The 7,277-nt window shown below is 38.1% G+C and overlaps 1 pseudogene; it reads left to right on the top strand.

Moving 5' to 3' along the window:
- The first annotated feature begins 781 nt into the window (after window positions 1-781).
- Window positions 782-2,148, top strand: LOC128577655 (probable ATP-dependent RNA helicase DDX47; annotated as a pseudogene).
- Window positions 2,149-7,277: the final 5,129 nt, after the last annotated feature.

Here is a 7,277-nt window from a genome sequence, read left to right as displayed (position 1 = left end):
CATAAAAACTTCTTAAGGGAAATGTTATTTAAGCTTAGATATGAAGAATAAATATTAGTTTAGGAGATGCAAAAGATACTTAAGATTCCCAAGAAAAGCTGTATATACAAAAAGCTTGCTATACTCTAATGTTTGTGTACTGCCAAATTTTCTGCTTCTCAGGGTGATGCTATTAAAGGGGAGGGGTGCTTTGGGAGGTGATAAGCTCATGACAATAGAGCTTTCAGGTATGAGATTAGTGCTTTTATAAAACAGACCCCAGAGAGCTATCTCACTCCTTCCATGGTGTAAGGATATAGCAAGAAGGAAGTATATATAAGCCAGAGTACAAGCTCTCACCAGACTCTGAATCTTTCAGCACCTTGATCTTGGGATTCTCAGCCTTTAGAATGATGATAACTAGATTTCTGTTGTTTTAAAATGACCAAGTTTGTGGTTATTTTCTAAAATAACCAAAGAGAACTAATATATGAACTAGCAATGACAATGGAAGTATTTTCATGTACACAAAGGTTTTGAAAGGATCTTACTCCTGTTCCCATACAGAAAATGTTACTTTAAGAGATGTTGAATGCTACAGACAACTGAGAGAGGAATAAAAATCAAGTACTCAAAATGTTAAGCTTGCGATAAGTAAACTGGCGATATAGATTGAAATTAAATATATGGATTTGCATACAACTAATAATTAATAGCTACCATCATAGATAGCCAGAAAATTGAAGACAAAAGGCATATTGCTCTTGAAATTTTGTGTTTAAAAATATTTATGAAGGACAAGATGGCTGCCCCCGAGGAGCATAGAGTCCCCAGCCGACAGTGGAGGAGGAGGAAACTAAAACATTTAAAGAATTGGGTGTAACAGATGTATTGTGTGAAGCTTGTGACCAGTTGGGATGGGCAAAGCCCACCAAGATACAGATTGAAGCTATTCCTTTGGCCTTACAAGGTCGTGATATCATTGGGGTAGCAGAAACTGGCTCTGGAAAAACAGGGGCTTTTGCTTTGCCCATTCTGAATGCGCTGCTGGAGACACCCCAGCATTTATTTGCCCTAGTTCTCACTCCCACTCGGGAGATGGCTTTTCAGATCTCAGAGCAGTTGGAAGCCTTGGGGTCCTCTATTGGAGTGCAGTGTGCTGTGATTGTGGGTGGAATTGATTCAATGTCTCAATCTCTGGCCCTGGCAAAAAAAAAACACATATAATAATAGCAACTCCTGGTCGACTAATTGACCATCTGGAAAATACAAAAGACTTCAACTTAAGAGTTCTCAAATACTTGGTCATGGATGAAGCTGATCGAATATTGAACATGGATTTTGAAACAGAGGTTGACAAGATCCTCAAAGTGATTCCCCGAGATCGGAAAACATTTCTCTGCCACGATGCCAAGAAGGTGCAAAAGCTTCAGCGAGCAGCTCTGAAGAATCCTGTGAAATGCGCTGTTTCCTCTAAATACCAGACAGTTGAGAAATTACAGCAATACTGTCTTTTTATTCCTTCTAAATTCAATTCATTTAGAATATAGACCAGATACCTACCTGGTCTATATTCTAAATGAATTGGCTGGAAACTCCTTTATGATATTCTGTAGCACCTGTAACAATACTCAGAGAACAGCTTTGCTACTCCGAAATCTTGGATTCACTGCCATCCCCCTCCATGGACAGATGAGTCAGAGTAAGCGCCTGGGATCCCTTAATAAATTTCAGGCAAAGGCTCGTTCCATTCTTCTAGCGACCAACGTTGCAAGCCGAGGTTTGAACATACACCACATGGATGTAGTTGTCAACTTTGACATTGCTACACATTCCAAAGATTATATCCATCGAGTAGGTCGAACAGCTAGAGCTGGGCGCTCTGGAAAGGCTATTACTTTTGTCACACAGTATGATGTGGAGCTCTTCCAACGCATAGAACACTTAATTGGGTAGAAACTTCCTGTCTTTCCGACACAGGATGATGTTATTATGTTGACAGAACGTGTGATTGAAGCCCAAAGATTTGCCCGAATGGAGTTAAGGGAACATGGAGAAAAGAAGAAATGAACGCGAGAGGATGCTGGGGACAGTGATGACACAGAGGGTGCTCTAGGTGTCAGGAACAAGGTGGCTGGAGGAAAAATGAAGAAATGGAAAGGCCGTTAATCGCTTTTAGAAAGACTTGAATTCTGCTTTCTTTTCTGTAAAAGAGAATTGAAGAAGAGAATGACATCTCTGCCAACAGAGTTCTTTAGACTGAATCTGTCAGTGTTACGGCCAGAATGTGCTCAGCTAATTCAACACTCATTCCCTGGAGTGTCCTGACTGCAGGATCACTTTTACAGTACTCCTGTCGAGACCGTTACTTTTCCTCAGCGTTGATTCCTTGCCTGTGGCATCAATAGGTGTGCCTTTCTGTCACTTCACACAGACATTTTACTTTTTTTAGCTGCAAGTCAAGGACTAGTTGATGAAGCTCGTGACCTGTAATGGAAAAGGAAAGAAACTTGGACGTCTGTAAGAGATACTTAAGACATCTCAGCTTATGCCTCATTAGACCAAACGTGAAACAATTACTTAAATACTATTTTTAAAAGATTCATGCTCCTTAAAAACCTTGGGATTAAAGAACTTTATAAATTTAAGTGAGAATTTGCTAATAAGTCAGAATTGACAGTGGCAGTTACATGGGTAATTCCTTAAGTTAGAATAAACATTTATGACATTAAAAAAAATCAACAAAGAAACAAGATGATGGATGCCTTTGAAAGAGAAGTCTTGCTTAGAAAAGGTTGTGTTTTTTGAGAGGGATGAGCAAAACCCGGTAAGACTGCAGAGGTCTTTCATATCCATAAATAGATTCACTTCTCTGGTTCCCTGGGTTAAGCATGTGGTTAGAAGGACTGGTTTCCTATGTAGAACTCTTACCCTAGGTGATGACAGTATAATCAGTATGCATCGGAAATGTATGTTACTTCTACACCTAATTTCATCCGCTTGTCACGGGTGCCCATTGGCTGCTCTCTTCCCTCTTTCGTCCCCATCTGTTGGATAATCAAATTCAGGAGCTGTAGTACTGGGTCCTTAGCTCCTGGGGAGGAAGTAGACACCTGCACTGTAGGGACTGGAGAAGGGAGAGTTGCCGCAAATCACAAACAACTCCAGACTTCCTGGTCCTGAACAAAGTTGTGTTCTCAGGGCTGTCTCACACGAAGATACCTAATAATTTTTGTTGACTCTAACAATTTTATTAGAAGAGAGTGTGTCTGGAGTGGCTAAACCAGGATAAAAGCCTTAAGAATCACTGATGGATTAAGTGTGGGAGTCGAGTTTGATAGAAGAGAAACTTTTCATATACATCATAAAGGAAAGTGCACTTTCCCAAGCATCTGGTGAGACATGAAAAGCACAGGCAGTAAATTCCCTGTGGTGACCCTGAGGTGGACTATTCAATGCAGGGAGATCTCTGTAAACACAGGGATGAGGTGCTTTCTACCACCATGTAACCCAAGAGCAGTGGCTATGGAGAAGGCATTTTTTATGAATGGAAACAGTGTGTGGCTTGTTTTGTTGTTTGCTCTAAAAAAAAAAAAATATATATATATATATATGATATTTTGTATTAGTAAGGGTTCTCCAAAGAGACAAAACCAATAAAAATATATATAGATACATTGGGCGGCGCCTGTGGCTCAGTGAGTAGGGCGCTGGCCCCATATGCCGAGGGTGGCGGGTTCAAACCCAGCCCCGGCCAAACTGCAACCAAAAAATAGCCGGGCGTTGTGGCGGGCGCCTGTAGTCCCAGCTGCTCGGGAGGCTGAGGCAAGAGAATCGCGTAAGCCCAAGAGTTAGAGGTTGCTGTGAGCCGTGTGATGCCACGGCACTCTACTGAGGGCGGTACAGTGAGACTCTGTCTCTACAAAAAAAAAAAATATATATATATATATAGATACACAAGAGAGAACATAGTAAGAGAATTAATGTGATTATAAAGGCTGAGAATCTTTCCAATAGGCCATCTGAAGACTGGAGCCCCAAGTACTGGTAGCATGACTCAGCCCATATTTGAAGGTCTGAGAACCTGTGGAGCTACTGGAGTCTGATAGCTGGAGAGCTTGGAATTCTGATGTTTAAGAGAAAGAGAAGAAGAGTATATCCAAGCTCCAGGTGAAAAAGAGAGACCAGTAGACCTTTCCTCTGTTTTTTTTTTTTTTTTCTATCTTTGGGCCACTAGCAGATTTGATGGTGCCCATCCTAATTGAAATCAAATCTTCCCCAACTCCATCCACTCAGACTCACATGCCAATCTCCTCTGGAAACATGCTCACAGACATATCCCAAAATAATGCTTTACGAGTTTCTTTAGATATTCCTTAATCCAGTCAAGTTGACATCTAATATTAACTATCACATATGATAACAACAAAAATTATGACTCTTTAAATTCATGTTAATATTAAGTGACAGGAAATTAATTTGATATAGAGTGGAGAGTGAAATTATTGCCTAAAATATCAGCCAAGAAATATATGAAAGGAGGTGGTACACCAATTGATATTTTGGGCTTTTCACATGAAGAGATATTTGACAATTAGTGAGAAGAAAAGTGGTTAAGTGTCAAAACTCTTACCTGATAGATGCACCATGTGCAAGGGTTTTCTCATAAATTTGAAAAATACAGTATCCTATTTTTCCCATTGGAGATTCACATATGACATACCATTTAACAGTCTGAGTTATTTTGCAGGAGCAACAACAAAAAAAAAGCATCTCCCAGACTTGTTTATAAATGGATCCTCTTTATTAAATCATATTAGTTGTGTTTCTCTGAATATCAGTTTTAGAAGTACTGTTTTTTGGAAACCACTATAGCAGTCAATATGAATGGCAACTCCTCCTCTCAACTATATAATAAAAGGAATTAGAAAAAAGAAGAGCTAAGTTTATTAGCTTTGCTTTTTTTTTGACCTGTCTCCTTTGTCATCGTGTTAACTACCATCATATTTTTATTAACCATTTCCTCCTCTGAGGTTAACATTGCCATGACTAGCAAATCTTGCCATGTCACCAAATTTACACATTCTTTTCCTGCAACTATCAACATATAAAATATTGTAAGTGCTTTCTAGCTAGGAAATAGAAATGAAGGGGGAGAGAGTGCTCCATTTTTTGACTATTATTTGACAGAGAAATTTCTGCTTTTCATATAAATGACTACTAAGAAATATGGGAGGTAGCTAGATTTTTCAGAAAATTGCTGTCACAACAATATAGTTATTGTGAAAAATACTTTAAAATTCAGGAGCTTGCATCTATGACTTTTATACATTTCTAATTTCTAGACATTCTTATTTCAAAATGCACAAATGATAGAATTTTTTTCCTCCTTCCTTCTAAATACATGACAAAGGATAGAGACCTAGACTAAAGTTAGGAATCTAAAGTTGTAATTTTGGTTCTGACATTCAGTAAACATACCCTATTATGCAATTTAGGGTAGAGTCACCTAGATCAAGTCCTTTGATGCACTAAGATCAACCCACCTTTTAAGATTTAAATAAACTGACTCAAATTTCCATCCATGTTTGGTGGGAAGTTTGGGTCCTTCAAGATTCTCAGAGGGATTCATTAGATTTTCAGGAATCTACATTTCTCCTACTCAATTCTGTCTTTGATTTCTTGATTTTGCCATATCCTTGATCTATACTATACTTTTTACATATTTCAAACTTGACTCAATGCTGTACTGGAACTACTCCCTTAACATAGCACTAGTCCTGAATTCAGTTGTAGCAGCCTTTTATTGAAAGTGTGAGGCATTAGGAGGATGGCAAAATACAGGGTATAAAAGTATACTTTAAATGAGATATCAGCATTCTTTGGCCATTCTTGTTACTAGAAAGTTCTCACTATTTTATTGTCATTTATTTAGCCCTTCTGCTTGTTTTAATCTTGTCCCTCATTGTTACTAACCCCAAGCATCTCTCCCTTCTTGACAACTCTATCCAAAGAAATTCAGCCATTTACTCTGTGTGTGTCCCCCATCCCACTCTCCAGATAGGCCATACCTTTGAGATCAAATGTTTTATATCCAGGAAACTATTAATATATTTTATTAAATAAAAATAATTTCTTTTTCTGCAGAATTTGGTTGCCAAATTTTAAAGTAACAATTGCATTATTCTCACAACTTTTAAAATATTTATCTCAATGACCCCCAAAATATGAGTAGCTATAAAATAAAATGTGCAAGAGAATTGTGAAAATGAAAATACAGAGTACTTAATATGGAGTAATAAGTCTAATAAAATTGTGGTTAATGTATGTAATGAGTTTGAATATTAAGTTCAACTCTAGAAACCAACAGCAAAATATAAAAACATGGTGAAATATCCAATCCTTATTATTTAATTAAAAAAAACCATTGGATTTTATGAATACTACTAAACTCTTTCCTATACTAAATTACATAATTAATTTATTATATTTGTCTTCTTACAAGGGCCATCATATGATGATTGGCATCTTTGTATTACATGAAAGATACAGAAACTTCTTTTAAATATCCTTTGTTAGCTTTTTTATGTCATTGCTAAAGATAAATATAACTTAGTAAGAACATTTCTCAAAGTTTATTTTAATGACAGTAAGGTACAAAAATGTGTTGATTCTAAGTTACAAAGGTAAAATTTAAAATACCTAGTGTTGGCTCGGCCCCAGCCACATACACTGAGGCTGGTGGGTTCAAAATCGCCCTGGGCCAGCTGAGTTAACAATGAAAACTGCAACAACAAAAAAAAAAGGTTGGCATTGTGGCAGGTGCCTGTAGTTCCACCTACATTGGATGTTGAGTCAAGGGAATTGCTTAAGCCCAAAAGTTTCAGGTTGCTGTGAGCCGTGACGTCACAGCACACTACCAGGGACAACAGCTTGAGACTCTGTCTCAAAAAATTAATTAATTAATTAATTAAAATTATAATAAAATAAAATTGTTAGTGTTGCCAGGCACAGTGGCTCATACCAGTAATCCCACTACTAAGGCTGATGAGAGAGAATTGCTTGGGAAGAGTGAGATCCCAACTCATAAAAAAATGAAAAACCCCACGAGGCACACCAGCAAGAACCTGTAATCCCAGCAGCATGGTTTGCAGAGGTTGAGGCAGCAGGATGCCCACAGCCAAAGTCTGAGGCTGAAGTGAGCTGTGACAGCATTGTATTCTGCTCAGGGCATAGGGTGGGACTCTGTCTCAACAACAACAACAACAACAAAAGGAAGGACAGAAAAAGGAAAAAGA

This window comes from Nycticebus coucang, chromosome X (assembly GCF_027406575.1).
Source record: "Nycticebus coucang isolate mNycCou1 chromosome X, mNycCou1.pri, whole genome shotgun sequence".
NCBI lineage: Eukaryota > Metazoa > Chordata > Mammalia > Primates > Lorisidae > Nycticebus > Nycticebus coucang.
The sequence above is the reverse complement of the archived record's forward strand: the minus strand, read 5'-3'. Positions and strand labels throughout refer to the sequence as shown.